At 44.9% G+C, this 19,444-nt stretch overlaps 1 long non-coding RNA gene across 3 annotated transcripts; it reads left to right on the top strand.

The window, feature by feature from the left end:
* The first annotated feature begins 4,355 nt into the window (after nt 1-4,355).
* On the top strand, nt 4,356-18,378 carry LOC149126341 (uncharacterized). 3 transcript variants are annotated; one of them, XR_016235972.1, is made up of 4 exons: nt 4,356-4,623; nt 6,126-6,411; nt 8,858-8,956; nt 15,725-18,378. It is a non-coding gene; the product is annotated as an uncharacterized LOC149126341 (long non-coding RNA). The 3 variants fall into 3 exon arrangements; XR_016235973.1 differs by lacking the exon at nt 15,725-18,378 and adding an exon at nt 9,850-11,037; XR_016235974.1 differs by lacking the exons at nt 8,858-8,956; nt 15,725-18,378 and adding an exon at nt 8,633-8,849 and having other exon boundaries at nt 4,363-4,623.
* The last annotated feature ends 1,066 nt before the right edge of the window (nt 18,379-19,444 follow it).

Genomic DNA, 19,444 nt, shown 5'->3' with positions numbered 1-19,444 from the left:
TATTTTTAAAAGATTTACTTATTTATTTGAAAGGCAGAGTTACAGAGTCAGAGAGAGAGAGAGAGGAGAGAGAGAAAACGAACAAGCGAGCTTGGTCTTTCATCCACTGGTTCATTCCCCAAATGGCCTCAATGGCCGGAGCTGGGCCAATCAAAAGCCAGGAGCCAGGGTCTTCTTCCAGATTTCCCACGTGGGTGCAGGGGCCTAAGGACTTGGACCATCTTCTACTGCTTTCTCAGGCCATAGCAGAGAGCTGGATTGGAAATGGAGCAGCCAGGACTCGAACCGGTGCCCATATGGGATGCCAGCAGTGCAGGTGGCAGCTTTACCAGCTGCACCGCAGCGCTGGTCCCTATCTCCCTATTTTAAAAAGGGTGTCTTAATATTGAATATTTGGGAGACTCAACACTTCAGTTCTTTTGTTCTTTCCCTCCTAATCTCACCAAGTGTTCATGGAATTTCTGCATTCACTACATGTGATGTCATATGGGGACATTGGGTGACAGGAAGGTGATCACAGTGTATTACGATGTGAGACACATGACACAAAACAACTTTGTGCAGACTCATTTTTGTATAGAAATGCAAAATGAGATATTTAATGGTCAGAGAAGTGGGCAGTAGTTGTTTTCTATGGGCAGGGGCACTCTGCCTTCCATTTTCTTCATTTTCTTCTTTTACTTAAGTATCTACAGTGATCAAATATTCATCATAACATAATCAACTTTAAAAGAAAGTCATTTCTTGAAAGGTGTGAAGGTGGTGATGACGATCGGGAAAACACTGGACAACCAGCTTTCTTCCAGGAGGTCTTGGAAATGACTGAGTCCCAATATTTTCACAACACACATATCAGAGCAGTTGCTAATGAACTCTCTTTTTGTTCAGTGGAACAGCCACCCTCTTCCGCCTATGAGTCGGTGGAATCGAGGAGTCTGCTGCCAAGTGCACTGGGGGCCGGGACTCCACATCTGCTGCTCGCTTTTGCCAAGCAGCTGTGCTCTGAGCAGGCGGCGTGATGACACTCACCTGCAGGAAATGGAAACCGTGGAGTTGGTGGGCAGTCGGGGACCGGTGTGGGGGGAGGGGAGGGCGCCAGAGGGCTGCGGGTGCCCTGGGTCACTCCAGCAGGTGAGCCAGCCTGTCAAGGAAGGGCTGGGGCAGCAGAAAGAGAGTGCCTGTTGCTCTCAGCCAAGTGTGAGGGCAGCCCAGCTGTTGGATGGGCGCGTGGGCAGGATGCTGTCACAATCTGGGCAAGAACCCGCAGTCCCTGGGCACAGGGCTTGCGACATGGAGGATCCTGATGGGGGTTTCCTCCACGCTCGGTGTTGGGGCGGGAGAGAGAGGACGCCAGACACAGTGCTGCAGCCACACATCAGGGCACCAACGGAACACAGATGCTCAGCGCTCAGTGTGTCGCCTTTCTCTCAGTCTTTCACGGGCAGAGAGTGGTCCCATTCTCTGCGATCGGTAAACAATGGTGTCCCCAAGTTGGAAAATAAGAGGATGTTGCTTCATACGCAGATGTACATTTCTATTTTAACTGTTGCACTTTGTTGTATTTCTTTTTATGGTCAATTCTTGTTTGGTGGCAAATGATAATGTTTTCCCATTTCAGAAAGTAACAGTGTTCTAAAACACATTGATTTGAGTAAAAAAAAAAAAAAGGTCACTTAAAATACTATTACCAGCACAGTTATTATGTGGAAATGGCCAACATCGTTCAAGTGTGATGCAAACACCTGAATCTGGGTAAAAATATTCCTTTCCTGCCTGGGAGATGGAAGACTTTGCTCTATGGTCCCACAGACTGGAGGGGTGACCATCAGTCAGTGGCTTCCAAACCTAAACTGTGATGCCTGTTTTCTACCCAAGCGATTCTGACTTAGTAGGTCTGGATGGCTGGGACTTGAGAGTCTGTAAAGAATCCTGGTGATGCTGATGTCAGCCCAGTGGGAACCACTGCACACACAAACTCTTCCATGTCCCCGAGCCCTGGATTCCTTATCTCAAATGTGGAGGACTGGAGTGTCTACTAACAGGGTTCATTCTATCCCCTGTGTTCTTAAAGAAATCAAGTACTTGGCAAGTGAATAGTTCAACGTTTTCTGCCTGAAAGTGCTTGCTGGGGGTATGAGACACTGGGCTCTGGATGGCGAGGACATGAACACAGGTCCAGCTTGGCATTGCTGGTACACAGGGAGCAGAAGCAGGTGCGGGGCAGACGCTCTTCTCTGCAAGTCAGCTTCGCAGACAGTTCCCATTTATGGACACAACAGTGGTGTACCTGGGTCTAGGAGATACAGGTTGCTGTAGGGTAGGAGGTGTGACCTCAGACAAGCCTGTTTACCTCTTTGGGCCTCTGTTTCCCCGTCTTGGGGATTAAGGGTGGACAAGAAAGTTTATAGATTTCCTTCCACTGCAAAGGCTCCCTCCTCACATCAGCCTCACAAATCTTCTTGGCTTTTTGCCAGTAGATTCCCCAGAGGGTCTGTAGATGGCAGTAGAGGCTTTTCAATCAGGATTTTTTGGGCTGTTTGGCCCAGCTGATTTCATGCTCCCACTCTGGCTTTGCTGGGAATTCTGCCCTGGAAGGATTCCCTGCTGCTGAGCTGACAGCTGCTGCCTGAATTTACTCATCTGTGAGGCACAAAGGGGCAAAATTTAAAGGAACAGCACTCCGTAGATGTTCACAGCCCAGCCCAGGCACGGCGTAATGGGACCGAGCTGGTCTCGGAGCCCACTTACTTCTTTTCTCTTTCCTTGTTTTTGATGTTTGGCCCATGTTCCTGCCATGATGAATCGGTGAGGGTAGCGGGGGGTGTAGGATAGGCCATTTGGGGCATGAAGACAACTGGGGTCATCTTTAGAACCAAACCAATTTCTGGGAGGTGCCTATATTTGTACTTAATAGTTTCTCAATAACATCCACGTTGTATTAACTGATTTCATTTTGTAAAAAAGATTTATTTTATTCATTTGAAAGGCAGAGTGACACAGAGGGAAAGAACTTCATCCGGGTCTCCCATGTTGGTGGGAGAGACCACAGCACTTGGAGGCATCTTTCACGGCCTTCCCAGGCGTGTTAGCAGGGAGATGGATCTGAACCGGAGCAGCTGGGTTTTGAATAGGCAGATATGGGGTTTGGCATCACAGGCTGGTACTTCTGTGCCACAATGCCGGCCCCCTGGTTTCATCTTTGAAATAAGCCTGTGGGCTTGGTGGAAGTGCAATTGTCAGTTTCATTTCTAACATGTGGACCTGGGTCTCAGGGAAAGTGAGAGTTCATCCTGCTGTGAGGTGGTCATCAGAACTCAGACCCAAGTCATTTGACTTGTTAGCCCTCTTTCAGTTGATTAACACAGTATTAGCCAGAATGCCCGACACTTGGATTCCTACAGGTAGTCATGAGATTGTGCATTTGAAAGATTTTCATCATTTACTACTACTACATGTCCAGCATTTAACCATGTTCTGGGAATATAGAGCTGAAAAATCATTACCTCTATTTATTTTTTATCTATTCCAGGAACTGTTCTAATACTTGGAAAAGTACTGGCAATTTAATTCCTTGTAACAATCCTTTGAGGAAGGTATCGTTCAGCCCGTTTGCAGGTGAAGAAACTGAGGCACAGAGAAATCACATTACTTTCCCCTGATCACACAGTAAGTAGTGAAGCTGGGATTTGAAGATAAGCAGTAGTTTTTTTTTTTTTTTTGCCTTTTAAAAATAAGCTCATTGAGATGTAATTCACAGTCTATTGATCACCCATTTATAGAATATGATTCAGGAATTTTTTTTTGTGTGTATTTGACAGACATGTAGAAACATTGTCACTTTCAATGTTAGAACATTTTAAAATCATACTCCAGGTGAGTCCCAAAGCCATTAACTGTTGGGAAGTGGTATTTTGAACTGTTCTGTATCTCGGTGCATCACATACGGTTTCTGCCTTCCAGGAGTTCTCTTGAGTTCAGGACACTGGTGTGTAGACAGATGGTTACACTGTAGTGTAATAGACACAATGACTGTTGATGCCTGGAGAGCAAACAGTATACAGTGCAAGGCAGAGCTTCAAAGAAAGGACTTTTACGGAGAGAAAGCTTTTGTGTCACTTGACTGTTTTCCGCCTATAGTAAAGCTGGAAATTAAAATGATGTCCATGGAGGAGATACTTAGAACATGTGTGCCTGTGGTCAGTTATCACATCAGTGGTCTCTGGGGAAGGTTATGGAATGGTGGGATGGGCAAGGGCTATGGGCACAGTGTGGGATAAGCAGGTGAGCAACCTCAAGCGCCTGGAATTTGGGGGCCAAGAGGAAACCTGGTTGGCATCACTGTGGTTTCCAGCATCAACCCAGGGTGATATACATGCTGGTTGGGCAAAGGAGTGTATCTGGGGTGTGCTAATTTCGAACATTAAAGAAACTTCCAAGAAACAGCAAAGGATCACGGAACTTCCAGCTGGGCTTTCCCTCGATTCTTGTTTAGTTGCCTCAGCTTCTCGAGTCTATGGTGTTTGGGAAGATCCTTAACAGCTGTCTCCAAACGAGCTCCTGAGAGAGCAGTTTCTGGGAGAAAGCCGAGGGCAGCACTTCAACTCCAAGAGCAGTGAGAAATGAGTAAGTTGGAAATCTTTTCATAACATCATAGTTGTAATAATAGCTGCCATTGATTGAATGCCTTCCGAATGCCAGATGGTGTGTTCGGGTTTTCTTTTTCCCACTCATTTCACTTACATCTCATGATTCAAATTCCAAGGTCACATTCTCACCCCCCCCCCCTTTAGTGGTGACTGGGATCAGAAGTTGGGGGACGGCGGAGGTTTGCTCACGGCTCATGTAACTAGAGCGTGACATGGTTGGGTTTCTAACTAGGGTGACCAAGGCATCTCAGTTTGTCCAGGACTTTCCTGGTGTCAAGACTGCAAGTCCCTTGCCCCAGCAACCGCGTCTGTCCTGGGTAAGCCGGGATCGTGGATCAGCCTGCTTTGCAAGTGTGTGGGGTTCTCTCTGCCGCGCCATGCGGAGGCTTGCCGGCTTCCTGGGCCCCTCTCTTGGCAGCAGTACGTGGTTGGCCTCCCCTTGGGAGATGCCATGCCCCTCCCTATCTGTCCCCAAGGGCCTGCTCCCTGGCGCTGCTTAGAACCTTGTCTCCTCCCAGCTGTTTCCTGGCTCCCTCAATTGCCTGCTTTCTGCCGTGATAGTTGCGCTTGTTTTCCAGCCAGGCCTTTTACCGTTTATCTGTTGGGAGCTTCCCCCAAGCACCCCAGCCACGGCTGGCTGCAAAGATCAGGAGGCTGGCCTTCAGGCCCAGCTGAGCCACCTCCTCCCTGTGCCCCAGGGAAGCCACTTCCCCTCCTGGGAGCCTCAGTGCCCTCATCCAAGACGAGGATGACAACTGTTCCTCCCTCTCCGCTCTACCATTCAGTTCGACTTAAATGCAAGGAGTGACCATGGGTTTTACACCTGAAAGACACTGAACACTTTGGTGGTGTGGGTTGGGTGACTTTCTACTTTCCTTGGCTATCTCATGAAGGATAAATAAGTTCCGAGGTTGTGTGGACCCTGGCTTAGCCTGGGGAGTTTTGGAGCCCGTTGCCTTGCTGTCTATGGCTTGTGTGTCTTGGGTTTCTTCTCTGTGTTTTGCAGATTTTAAAAATAGGGCTTGTGAGTGTCTGACAAATTAGTTTTTCAACTGCTCAGTCTTGAGTCTGGACTGGCATCAAGCTCAAAAGGGGATTGGTTTCATGTCTCCTCAAGTTGGCCGGCTAAATTCAGCACCTGGATTGCCGGCTCACAAATGTTGTCAGGAAGAATCAGTGAATGTGACACAATAATGCTGAATGTATGTCAGAATTGGAGTAAAATTGCTTTGTAAAGTTGAAAGTCTTCAATGCAAACAAGCTGCTTTCTCAGAACAATCTTGAATCTTTGCTAGAACAGGGTGGCTTATGACAAGACATGTTAAATAAATGTAATAATTTATTTCCATTTTCTTCTCACCTCCATTTTTGCTCTTTGCCATCTCTCGTCTGTAGTCATTTTCTTATTAGCACTATTCTCATCATTTGTCACCAGCTGAACACAGATATAAAACATTTATTTTTGCTTATTTATTTAAGAGACATACACAGAGAGAACGACAGAATTCTCATCCACTGGTTCACACCCCAAATGCCTGTGCTGGTCCAGGTTGGGCTAGGCTGAAGCTGGGACACAGGAACTCAATCCAGGTCTCCCATGTGGACGGCAGGAGCCCCACTACTGGAGCCGTCACCTGCTGCCTCTCGAAGTCTACATTAGCAAGAAGGTGGAGTCAGGAGCTGGAGCCATGGATCAAAGAACCCAGGGCCTCGGCGTCCTAACTCACGGCCGAGCCATGCTTGCTATGATCTGTTTTAGGAGCGTGTAAGTAGGTGGTTTCCTCCTCTGCCCAAACCAATGCAGAACTCTTGGCTATTTTCAGTTAGTTGTGTTGTCCTGACTTCCCTCACTGGTTACTTCTTCTTCATCTCCTCTGCTGGTTTCTCTCTTCCTCCCGGGCTGCTTACACTGGAAAGCCCAGGGCTGCACTTTGGGTCCTCTTTTTCTCTGAGCTTCCCGCAGAGATCTCATTCAAATCTTTTGGCTTCAATGATTAGTTGTCTCCCACGACTCACATTTGTATGTCTGGTCTACATTTCTCTCCTTACGTCACATTCAGCTGTCTCCAGGGCATCTACCCCTGTATTTTTAATAGATGTCAACACTTAACATGTCACAAGCTGTACTCTGATGCAGGCTTCACCTGCCCTTCCCAGCCCACTCCTCGCTAGCCCACTCCTCGCTAGCCCACTCCTCACCCGTCTCAGATGAGGGCAGCCTCCACCGACAGTAGCTCAGGTCTCTAACTTTGGGAGCCCTTTCGCCTCTTCTATCTCTCGTTCTCATTCCCAATCTGCCAGGAACTCCTTAGTTCCACTTTATTTTTTTTTTTTTTTACAGGCAGAGTGGACAGTGAGAGAGAGAGACAGAGAGAAAGGTCTTCCTTTGCCGTTGGTTCACCCTCCAATGGCCGCCGCGGCCAGCGCGCTGCGGCCGGCGCACCACGCTGATCCGATGGCAGGAGCCAGGAGCCAGGTGCTTTTCCTGGTCTCCCATGGGGTGCAGGGCCCAAGCACTTGGGCCATCCTCCACTGCACTCCTTGGCCACAGCAGAGGGCTGGCCTGGAAGAGGGGCAACCGGGACAGAATCCGGCGCCCTGACCGGGACTAGAACCCGGTGTGCCGGCGCCGCTAGGCGGAGGATTAGCCTAGTGAGCCATGGCGCCGGCCTAGTTCCACTTTAAAATACCACGTGTCCTCAACACTGAAATACAGTGGGAATGTGTTCTACAAGTGTGAGGCGTTACAGTCTGTGAGGTGTGCTACATCCATTGTTTGGCCATTTCTCAGCTCTGCCCTGCTAACACCCTGACCAATCACTATCATTCCTCACCTGACCGACAGCTGTGGTTTCCCTTCCTCTACCTTGCAATTTGTTGTCTGTTCTCAAGTGGCAACTAGGGCGGAGCTTAAACAAAAGCTTAAAATTTATTTTCATTTTATTTAAAAGACAAACACACACACATGCGTATTGGCCATTTACTGGTTCACTCCGCAATTGCCTGCACCAGCTGGGGCTAGCCTAGGCTGAAGCCAGGAACCAGGAAATCAGTTAAGGTCTCCACTTGGACGGCAAGGAACCAAACACTTGAGCTATCACCTGTTACCTCCCAGGGTACTCATTAGCAGGAAGTTGGATCAGAAGCAGAGGAGCTGAGACTCCAACCAGGCACTCAGTTATGTTATGTGGGTGTCCAAGTGGTATCATTTTTTTCTTTAAGGTTTATTTTTATTTATTTGAAAAGCATGGTGAGAGAGAGTGAGAGAGAGAGATCCAATGGTCTTTCATTTGCTGGTTCACTTCCCAAATGGCTGCAACAGCTAGGGCTGGGCCAGACTGAAGCCAGGAGCTTCTTCCTGGTTTCCCACATGATTTCAGGGGCCCAAGGACTTGGACCATCTTGTGCTGATTTCTCAGGCACATTAGATGGGAGCTGGATCTGAAGTGGAGCAGCTGGGACTCAAACCAGCGTCCACATGGGATGCCAGCATTGCAGGTGCCAGCACTACCTGCTATATCACAATGCTGGCCCCTAATTAAGTAATATTTTGACTGCTATGCCACATGCCTATCCCAGCTAGGGTGAATCTTTAAAGAATAAATCAGAAACCTTGCAAGGACTTCTAATCCCCATAGAAAAAGAAGATGATGCTGTGATGGCCTGTAAGGCCCTTCCTGCCCTGCCCCCTTTCCTGTCCGACCTCCCTCTGACTATTCTGTAGATGGCTTCTGTTCATCAAGCAGTCAGACTCGCTCCCCCTCAGGTTCCTGCAGAGACGTTCCTGTTCCTTCTAAGTGCTCAGATGTCCACTTGGCTAACCTTTCATCTCCAAGGTTTGCTCCAACATCTCATCAATGAGGTTTGCTTTCATTGCTGTTGTTAAAATTGTGACTGCCTCCTTACCCCAGAGCTTACCCCGCATTCGCTGCCCTGTTTGCCCTGTAGCCTGCATTACCATTTACTAATACATTTCTGTCTTCTAGGACAAGAATGTAAGCTTCGCCAGGGCAAGGACTTCTGTTTTACTCACTGACGTATCCCAAGCACCTGGAGCATGCATTTGTAAATATTTGTTGAATGAGGGAATGAATTTCCAATTCAACAAAAGCAGCAGAATTTGGAGAATGAACAGTTACACATGCAGCCTTGTCAGAGACACTGGTGTGATTTTGGTGACGACAGCAAATGTTTTCCCTTCTTCCTTTCAGGCTTCCACAGCTGAAGCTATTATTGAAAGCAGTGATGGGGAGGGGCTTGGGAAAGATCTTTTGTGAAAATGGTGAAGTCAGCATTTTCAGTAAGCATAGGTAAGTCTGAAGCTGGGCCGCCATGTGTGACTTTCATTAATCATCTTTTCTACACCACATCCACACAAGTGACAGCTTTCGCCTGTCCCTCCTGCCTCTGGTGCTGTGATATATCGCCTGGGGAGAATCCTGGGCACTCATAGTTGAAGAACCCCAAAAGGTGACTTCTCATGTCCTGGCCCTTGAAGGGAAGAGTTTAATCATAATGAAGGGCAGACTTGCATTGGCTCTGGCCTCTTGAGCCGGGTCTGGCCATCACTGTCCTGGAAGAAGAGATGGTTCTTAGGCATAGCTTTGTGACTGCTTGATTACAGGGCGTGATTCTGAGATGTCAACTGGAGGGTGCAACCAATAGATGGGGGCAAGATTATAGGATCAGGCCCAACCTGACATTCAGCATCCCCCAACCATGTGTCACTCCTCCCCCATTCATGCCCTTCCACCCCCAAAGGGACTCTATAGTGGGGTTTTATGAACGGAGGTGAGGATGTTCAAGAGTCTAATTTTGCCATGTTCCATACCCTTGGGCAAACTCTTGGTACTTTTTAGCTCATGCCATGATTTATATGGTAAAAATCCTTTATGGATCCATAGAATTTTAGATATCACAAATGACTTTAAAGGTTACTAGCTATTGTGGTTCTCTTAGTTCTATAAGGTCAGGCAAGATACAGCTATTTTATGGATGAAACAAATTCCCAACACTTCAAGAATACAAGCCATTCCCCACATTGCCCCCTCCCCTGCCCCGAGTTCACAAGGCTGGTTAACAGCAGAGAGGAAATAAAAATTCAGTCCTTTTGTTTTCTATCTCTCAAATTTCAAGAGTCTCTCAAGCATTCAAATGTAACGCATAGACACTGAAGTATACAAACTAATGATAATTGTCCCAGGAAAAGATCTTCTTAAAATCAGAAGATAGAGGACGGGCATAAATACAGTGGTTAACCAGAAGACCTGAGTTCTGAGTTTCATTCATTCATTCATTTCATGGGTAGGTCAAATATCTTCTTTGTGATGTGAACCATTCTAGGTTCTAGAAGTTAGATCTCTTGGCACCTGAATTTTGAAATATTTTTCAAATCATGAGAAAAAGTTGACCATTGTGGGGAGCAACTCGGACTAGACTAAGTTACTGGAATTAAGACTTATTCTATGCATCTGCTCTCCCACAATATGGCACTGGGAGAGAAGAAAACAGCTACCCAGCTGCCTCCAGTTCAACCAATAAACAGCAGGACTTGCTCCTGATTGGAGGAGAGCAGCGTACTCGGCGTGTGGGCAGCCGAGTTGGGATTGGCGGAGGAGGACTATAAAGGAGGAGAGAGACGGCATGCACCAGGAACATCTAAGGGGAACATCTGAAGGAACACCTGTGCAGCCCCCGAGAGAGCTGGCCAGCGGTGTGCCACTCCCCTGCGGAAGTGGGGAATGTGGCAGGGGGAACTGCCCTTCCACGGAGGTGGAAGGGACAGTAGCCAACCCGGGAAGAACCAGCAGCAAACCCGGGGAGGGCCGAGTAGACGAAAGAACAGCGCAGGGTCCTGTGTCGTTCCTCTATGAAGACGGGGAGCGACATAATGGTGCCGTGACTCGGATATGAAGCCTAGGCAGGGCTTAGTGTTGCTCCTCCACGAAGAGGGGGAGCGACAACCATCTCCTATGAGTACTCATTTTGGCTGTAAACAAACCATGATGGATTAGTAGTTCCAAGAAAAAGCCATGCCATTGTTCATTCTGCAGCCTTCGTTTGGAATGCACTTCCCTCAACCTGCTGACACCTACCTAATTCTCCTTTTTTAAGACTCTACTCGGCATTACCCCCATTTTAGACCTTCCTTGATGCTTCTCTACCTCCTGTAGAATAGACCACTGCCAACTCTGTGAGCCCCACACCTATGTTCATACACTGGAAATCCTCCCTCACACTACTTTATGTGTCTGTCTCCTTCTACCAGGTCTTGAGCATTTTGTAAGAGAGATAGTATCCATTTAAAAAATTCTCACATCATTGCCATTGTTCAACTATTTCATTATATTCTTTTCTAACATATACTTAAAATTATTGTTCTGAATGTGAAATCAAAGGGTGTTATTCCTCTCTTCTAACAAAGATGGATTTCCTCTCACATTTTAGTGCTTTTAAAAAATTGGAACATAATTTCAATAATGTGACCTGACTATTGGTATGATAGTGTTTATCAACACTCAAATCTGATATTAGATGATGTCTTAAAATTGATACCATCTGGAGTTGAGGAATTACTGTGTGCATTTCATTTGTGTGTGTTTATTGCATTGTTTCCGATGCATACATCCACTTGTTATATACTATGCTTTGGCCATGTAATACCATCTTGTGAGCATTTTTCATGGCTGTCTAGTGTCCTAGTTTAGGGATGAGCCACACACTCTCTGGTTATGGTTGATTATGAACTGTTTCTCTTGGCGTCTGTTCCTGTTGATTTTCTTCAACCTCCTTCATTCTCTTGGCCAAAAGCTGAGCATATTCTGCAGCTTCTTACTTCTTAGTACACCATTTCTTTTTTATTTTTTAAAAAGATTTTATTTATTTATTTGAGAGGTAGAGTTACAGAGAGTAAGAGGTAGAGACAGAGAGAAAGGTCTTCCTTCCATTGGTTCACTCCCTAAATGGCTGCAACTACCAGAGCTGTGCCGATCAGAAGCCAGGAGCCAGGAGCCAGGAGCTTCTTCCAGGTCCCCCATGCGGATGCAGGGCCCAAGCACTTGGGCCATCTTCCACTGCCTTCCCAGGCCCCAGCAGAGAGCTGGACTGGAAGAGGAGCAGCCGGGACTAGAACTGGCGCCGATATGGGATGCCAGTGCCGCAGGCGGAAAATTAACATACTGCACCATGGCGCCGGCTCCAGCACACCATTTCTTTAGAACAATATGCAGGCGTTTGTGTTACAGGACATGCATGCAGAGTGACAAGATGCTGAATCATGGGTGCCTTGGTTCTAGCTTTCTTACTGTCTTGCTTATGATATTTCAACATACCAGTGTACATCATCATCTTTAGAGGGATTGAAATGTTTGCAGATTCTTCTGGCTCTTTTGGATCCCAGGCAATGAGGCACTGTGGTATCAGTCAATCCAGGAATATCTTCTTTTTCTTCCTTCCCCTCCCCTCCCCTCCCTTCCCCTCCCCTCCCCTCCCCTCCCCTCCCCTCCCCTCCCCTTCCCTTCCCTTCCCTTCCCTTCCCTTCCCTTCCCTTCCCTTCCCTCCCCTCCCCTCCCCTCCCCTCCCCTCCCCTCCCTTCCCTACCTTCCTTTCACTCTTTTCCTCCCTTCCCTTCTTTCCTTCTTATTTATTTATTTATTTATTTATTTATTTTTTACAATAACTAAGTTGAGAACACTCAAATGGGCATCGACAATGCAGCCTCAAAGAGATTTGTACTTCCTTCAGTTCTCCTTGGTCCGTAACAGAAACACCCTTTACTCCACAGTAGGCAGACTGGACCATGAGCCAAGACACCTTGATGCATGGGAAAACTTTGTCATTCTCACCACTGATTCAGACCATATAACCCTTCCATTTTTCACCCAGAGCACTGGCAGCAACTTCTCTGGCCATATGCTTCTCATACAAATTATGAAGTTTACATCTATCGTCTACTTTAATGAGTTTCTGGCAGCCAGTGGCTGGGAAGGAGATACTCAGCTTCATTTTGAAGCAGGTGATGACCTCCGAGGTGCCATGAAAAAGAGTTGTTATATGTAATTTAACGATGAGCATCTATGTGTTTGTATCTGACTATATTCTTCAGTTGACTCCCAGAAGTAGGTCTCATTAGTCCAGAGACAAATACTTCCTGAATTAGACAGTGTGGCCTTTCAAAGCGGCTCCCTTTCAGCTGCACCAGTCATGTTCTACCTCAGTGCCCCTTCAAGGATGAGTAAAAAACTAGAAATTATGTGAATCTCCCTCTGTTACTGCCTAGGGACACACAAACCCCATTTTGTGAAAAGAATGCCAACAAGTTGGAGAAATACCTTCAGTCTTTTATACTAGATAAAATGACAGTAAAATTGGAGCAAGGTGACCCTATTGTATGGTGACCCTATCTTTGAGCCCAGCTTATTGAGAAAGGAATGCTACCAGCTCAAAGTTGCCCCAAATCCTGATGGGAGGCAGAGATGACACTGTCTCATCCAAAAACACTTGGATCAAGGGAACAAAATAACACAAGGGAGTGAATTCAGGCCAACATTTAAATGTTAAACACTTTGCTCATATTGGCATTGTGCAGGTACTGGGAATGGGCTGATGAATAAGATCTGATTTTTTTCAAGGGACTCAGACAAGTGTCGAAGTCAGAGCAGTAAATGCATGAATTTAAGAAGGCATCACAGTTGTTTTGTTGGATTTATAGACAACAGTGAGGGCAAATGGAAGGAAGAATTCATTGCAGATGGGAGAAGAATTGCAGGCTGCAGTCAGGAAAGATCCAGAGTGCAGCCTGTGTTACTTCTGGGGAATCTAAGGTAGTGAATGCTGGAATTGATCCCCCGCCCCTTTATGACTACTCCCAAATGCACTCACTTTACAACTTCTCCAGGAGTGCCAGGGAAGCCAGCTTTGTATGCCTTGAAATATTCACACCCTGACCTATAGGGAAATACAGGCCCAGGGATGTCCTTTCTGGGTTGTCATCTAGGGTAGACCTGGGCGAATCTCAGAAACGGGGCTGACACTGATTAAGAATGGCTTCTCTTGCGGGATGGCAAGATTACTCCTTCCTTAACATCTCTGTCTGCAAATAATCCAATTTTGCTAAGAAGGCAGAAAAGGAGAGAGTAACCTTCTGGAATGTGCCCCAGAGGTGTGGGAGCAGATGTGAACATTAGTTGGAACAGTTTAATGAGCCAACAGTAGGGGGATCACACCCAGTAATTTACTAGGGCATTGATAAGACTTAGTCAGAGGTCACTTATCTGGCCACATGGCCCTGTGACAAACATCTGAGAACAAGGAAATGGGCTAAATAAAAAAAGATGCCAAAGTCAGTGTAAAAAAGACCAAGGTACAAAATCAGGTGCCTTCTGGCTTTGGCACAGGCTTTTATTCTTACTTAAACTTCTGACTTGGCGATCTGCTTTTTCAAGACACAGCAGATTAGATACAGCAAATTAAAAGTGTGAGGAAGGAGGGGCACAAGGTTCGCTCAGGCAAACCACGTAAAATCGAGACCCAGACGGAGAACAACTAGTGGAAAGCAGAGGAGATGCAGTGAGTGGCCATCTTCTGGTATTTTTCTGCAGGAACAATGGCCTCTCCGAGCTCAGTAATTCCCATGACTTACAATGCAATGAGTGATGGCTCTTGGCCACTGAACAGGATTGAAATTTTGTTCAGTATCCTCAGTCTGCAAGGCCAAGAGAGAGGACACACATTTCCTTCCTAAATAACTAAGATATTCACAATTAAAAATTTTTGTATTTTTAAATTTGAAAAAGTATTTGGTAAAACTAGATTAATGAAGTACTACTTGTATTGCTCTCTCAAAGGTAGTTACTGTTAAGGGGCCAAATGGAAGTCTTCTGTGTGTAGGGATTTTTAGGCTTGAGACACCTCCAGTAAGCAACAAAGCGGCTATCAGAACAACTCTGAGTAGTGAGTTATGTCTTTGTACAGGTTTCTAGTGAGCACTGGGGGAGGGAAATTTAGAGACGGTAATAAAGGCCAATTCATGGAGGGCCTACCTAGTTCTTCACTTGTGGTCTGACTAGTAAGTTGGCAAGTTTGGATAGCTGGGCGGGCACCAGGATGTGAGGCTGCCCCAGTCATTGGTATTGTTATTTCGGACACAACATTCTTCACCTGACCTTTCCTTTCTTGTGGGGCTTTTGTGAGGACTCAGTCAACAAGGGATGGCAAGTGCTTTATAAAACAAAGTCCTACCTTGTACTTTTGATGAAAAAATATCTCCTGCAACGCCAAGTATTGAGTAGGGCATAGAACAAGGGTGTGCCCAACCTGTGCTTGACTCATGGTTCTAAAATACTACTTGGATCTGGTGTTGGATCACCTTTTATCCTCAGATCCCATTTTCCACCTGCTCTGTCCCAGGAGTCTGATCTCCAGCAACTGAATCACTTGGGCTATTTCCCTGCAGCCTGGTTGGGTTTGACCAGTGGAAGGAACCTGTGGGTTGGAGAAGACAGAAGTCAGGATAGTTCACTTGGCAGAGACTCTTTTCCACCACCTGTCTGCAGTGCCTATGGGTGCTGCCCTCCCACACTTGAACTCTTGCTAGATTTTAGTGACTCTCCCTCTTCAGGCCTTGTTGTGGCAATGGGTCCCCACCATGGCTAGGCCCTGGAACTCTTCTATCCTTTTGTGGTTTTCCTAAGCCTGCCTACACCTTGACAAATGGTTCCTTTGTTGAGAACTCTTCCGTTTCTCTTCTGAATGTGTCATGTTTTGTGGCAGGCATCTGTGTGGACATCATGGGACTTGGTATTATGTCTCAGTTCAAATTCATGGGAACTGTTTAGAGAACCTCTTTCGTGGTTAAATTTTCAACCAGATTTTGGCTTCTCTGCTGATCTTTTGGTTCTCACGAAGTCCACAGGATTGGAAATCTGTAGATCCTGTGCTCAATGTCCCGCCAAACTATGTTTTCCTTCACTCTCTTCAAAATTATTTTAAATAGGCTTTATTGAGGCAAAATACTCATGTAAGAAAATGCATCTATTTTAAAGGCAAAGTCTGATAGGTTTTTTTTTTTTTTTTGACAGGCAGAGTTAGAGAGACAGAGAGAAAGGTCTTCTTTCCATTGGTTCACCCCCGAAAGGGTTGCCAAGGCCAGCGTGCTGCGCCGATCCAAAGCCAGGAACCAGGTGCTTCCTCCTGGTCTCCCACAGGTGTGCAGGGCCCAAGGACTTGGGCCATCCTCCCCTGCCTTCCTGGGCCACAGCAGAGAGCTGGACTGGAAGAGGAGCGAGCTGGACAGAATCTGGCGCCCCAACTAGACTAGAACCCGGTGTGCCGGTGCCACGGGTGGAGGATTAGCCTAGTGAGCTGCAGTGCCTGCTACGTCTGATAGGTTTTGAAAAGTGTATATTCTTACGTAGCCCTCATGACAGTTGAGATATAGAATATTTCCCTTACTACAAAAGATTACTTGATTCTCCTACCTACTTTCTCAATCCCAGCTCCAGGTAACCACAGATCTGCTTTCTGTCACTATAGATTAGACTGATCTTCATTAGTACTTCATATTAATAAAATCATATACCACTTATTTCATGTTTGACTTCTTCCACTTAGGAGAATGTTTTGAAGATTAACCATCCAGTTGCACAAGTAGTTCATTCATTGTTATTGGTATGTATTGATTCATTTACCCATTGAAAGACATTTGGGTTCTTTTAGATATGGTCTGTTATAGAGCTGATATGAATACTTATGCACAAGTCTTCTTATGGAAATGTTTTCATTTCTTGTGGATAAAAATCTAAAAATGGAACTGCTAAGTTGCATGGTGTTTGTGTATTTAGCTTTATAGGAGAGTGATCAACAGTCCTCTGCAGTGTTTGTATCATTTTAGATTCTCATCAGCAATATGTGAGTGTATTAGTTCCTTCCTTGCCAGTACTTGGTGCTATCAGTCTTAGTAATTTCAGACATTTTCATGGATGTGTAGTAGTGTCTCATTATGATCTTAATTTGCATTTCCGTGATAACTAATACAGACACGTGCCACATAAGGATGTGTCAGTCAATGATAGATTCCATATACAATGGGGATCCCTTGGTTACATGGCCTAGTGACATCATAGCTGTCTTAATTTAAGTACATATAATTAAGTATATTGTGTAAGTATGGCCTGTGATGTTCATATAACAAAGAAGTCTAACGACTCATTTCTCAAAATGTATCCCCAGTGTTAAGTGATCTGTGACTATACTTTTGAACATTTAATAAAATGTAATTATTGACTATTTGTAGATTTTCTTGTATGAAATATCTGAAATGTTTTGCTTAATTTTACATTTTTGTGGTTAGTCGGTCTTGCTTATTACTATAGAGATGCAAATTTTTTTGTATATTCTTTTTTTTAAAAAGATTTATTTATTTATTTGAAAGAGTCACATAGAGAGAGAAGGAGAGGCAGAGAGAGAGAAAGGTCTTCCATCCGTGGTTCACTCTCCAATTGGCTGCAACAGCCGGAGCTATGCCAATCCGAAGCCAGGAGCTTTTCCTGGGTTTCCCAAGTGGGGTGCAGGGGCCCAAGGACTTGGGCCATCTTCTACTGCTTTCCCAAGCCATAGCAGAGGGCCGGATCAGAAGTGGAGCAGCCAGGACTCGGACTGGCCGCCCATATGGGATGCTGGCACTGCAGGCAGCAGCTTTACTTGCTAAGTCCCTGTATGTTCTTAATAAAAATTAATTTTTGGATATATGTGTTGTGAATATGTGCTTCTAGACTTTTCTTTTTCTCAGTGATTTCTTAGAAAAGCAGAAGTTTTACATTTTGATGGAGTCTAATTTACCAAATATTTTCTTTATGTTTCATTTTGGGTGATAAGAAATCTTTGTCTAACTGAGGCTACCAAGATTTTCTCCTCCTCTTTTCTTTTCACAGTTTTATAATTTTTGCAGGTACATATAAGTCTATAATCCATTTCAATTTTATTATTTGGTACGATGTATGGTAAATGGTGACAAACATTTAATTTTTCTATTTGAACATCCAGTTGTGCTAGCACCATTTTTGGAAAATATCATCCTTTTCCCATTGAGTTACCACAGCACCTTGGTCAAATATTGATTAACCAGCTCAGGGATTTGTTTCTCAACTCCAGTGAGTTCCAGGTCTACCCATATGCCAGTACCACACTATTTTTATTACTTAAATTTTGTATTAGTTCTTGCGTTCCAGTATTGCTAGTCTCCAAATGAATACATTTTTTCCCCTGAGGATTGCTTTGACTATTCCAGACGTTTTGAATTTCTGTATAGATTTGGAATGTGGTTGAAAATTTTTAGAAACAAAAATGCCATACTAGGATTATGACTGGAATCTACTGATCAATTTGAAGGGAAAGGCCAGCCGTGTTAGCAATGTTGGAGTGTTCAGTACATGAACATTAACATATTTACTGTATTTACTTGGGTCTTTAAATTATAGATAGTTTATGGTATGTGGGTCTTTTGTATGATTCATATTTGCATATATTTCATGTTTATAATACTGCTGTAAATGGTATTTGTGAAACTTCACTGCTCTTGTTTACTGCTGGTATTATAGAAATAGAATCCATATTATCTAAAAAAGTTGCCTTTCTATGCTGTGACCTTGTTAAACTAATTTCTTATTTCCAATAGCTTTTTTTATTTTTGTAGGTTATCCCGAAATAAAAAAAAATCTCATTTTTCCCTTCTCAATATGTTTGCCTTTTCTTTCTTTACCGTATCACACTATCTAAGACCTCTAGTAAAATGCGTACTAGAAATAGTGAAGGTAGACAGCTTCACCTTGCTCCCAAACTTAGAGATAGTAAGCCTGGTGACTATGGATGTCAGGGAAGGTTTTTCCTCGCTTCTTTATCTGCTTAAGGAATTTCCTTCTATTCCTAGTTTGTTGACACGGGTTGTATCATGAGTATATTTGGACTTCTGCTAAATGTTTTTTTCTGTGCCAGTTGAGTTGATTGTATGATTTTTCCCCTTTATTCTGTTATAGTGAACTGTATTAATTTTGAATCTGAAAGGAGTTTTGAATTCCTGGTACTGGCAGTTTGCACATCCTGTGTTAATTCTACCAAGCTGAAATCCTGGGCTCTTTTTGATTCAGCTATTATGTTGCTTATTTTTTAGGCCCTACAGTTGTGCATATAACATGGGATGGTGCCATTTGATATGAAAGCGAATCGACTGAGTTGGTTACTTCTCATTGTTCCCATGACACCCCCTTCTTACTTTTAGTGATGTGTGTTTTACACCAAATGATAGCTCTTAGTTCCTTTTTTACCTTGTTGTCTTCCCCAGTAGATTTAAGCTCTAGAGATTTTGTTCTTGTCGTTTTGCTAGTCCTGGTGTCCAATAAAGGATACTATCAAGAACAGTACTAGTCATGAAGAGAGGCTATGCCTCCATTACCTGTCATCGTATTCCTCCTCCCAAGGACCCCAGCAGATGGGCCTGCTTAGACCATTTTACAGATGAAGTTCAGAAAGTTTAAGTCTTTTGTTCCAGGTCACCTAGCTGAGCGGCCCCAATCCATTATTCAAGGATTATTGCTGTTGCAGTGTCCCTTATGTGGTTGGCTATTAAATCATTATTTGTTGACAGATTGGCTGAATGAACACATGAATGAGGGGATTAAAGCAGCTTTCTCCCTCTTTTCATGAATGGAACAGGTTCACCTAATGAGAACAAAACAATCAGTTTGGAAACTGGCATGCTGGGAAGGCCCGAGGAAGGGGAACAACCGGTGGGGAGTGCTTGCTAA

Source organism: Oryctolagus cuniculus, chromosome 6, assembly GCF_051225735.1.
Source record: "Oryctolagus cuniculus isolate XC-2025 breed Fujian yellow rabbit chromosome 6, ASM5122573v1, whole genome shotgun sequence".
Lineage (NCBI taxonomy): Eukaryota > Metazoa > Chordata > Mammalia > Lagomorpha > Leporidae > Oryctolagus > Oryctolagus cuniculus.
Note: the sequence above shows the minus strand (reverse complement) of the source record. Positions and strands in the feature narration are given on the sequence as shown.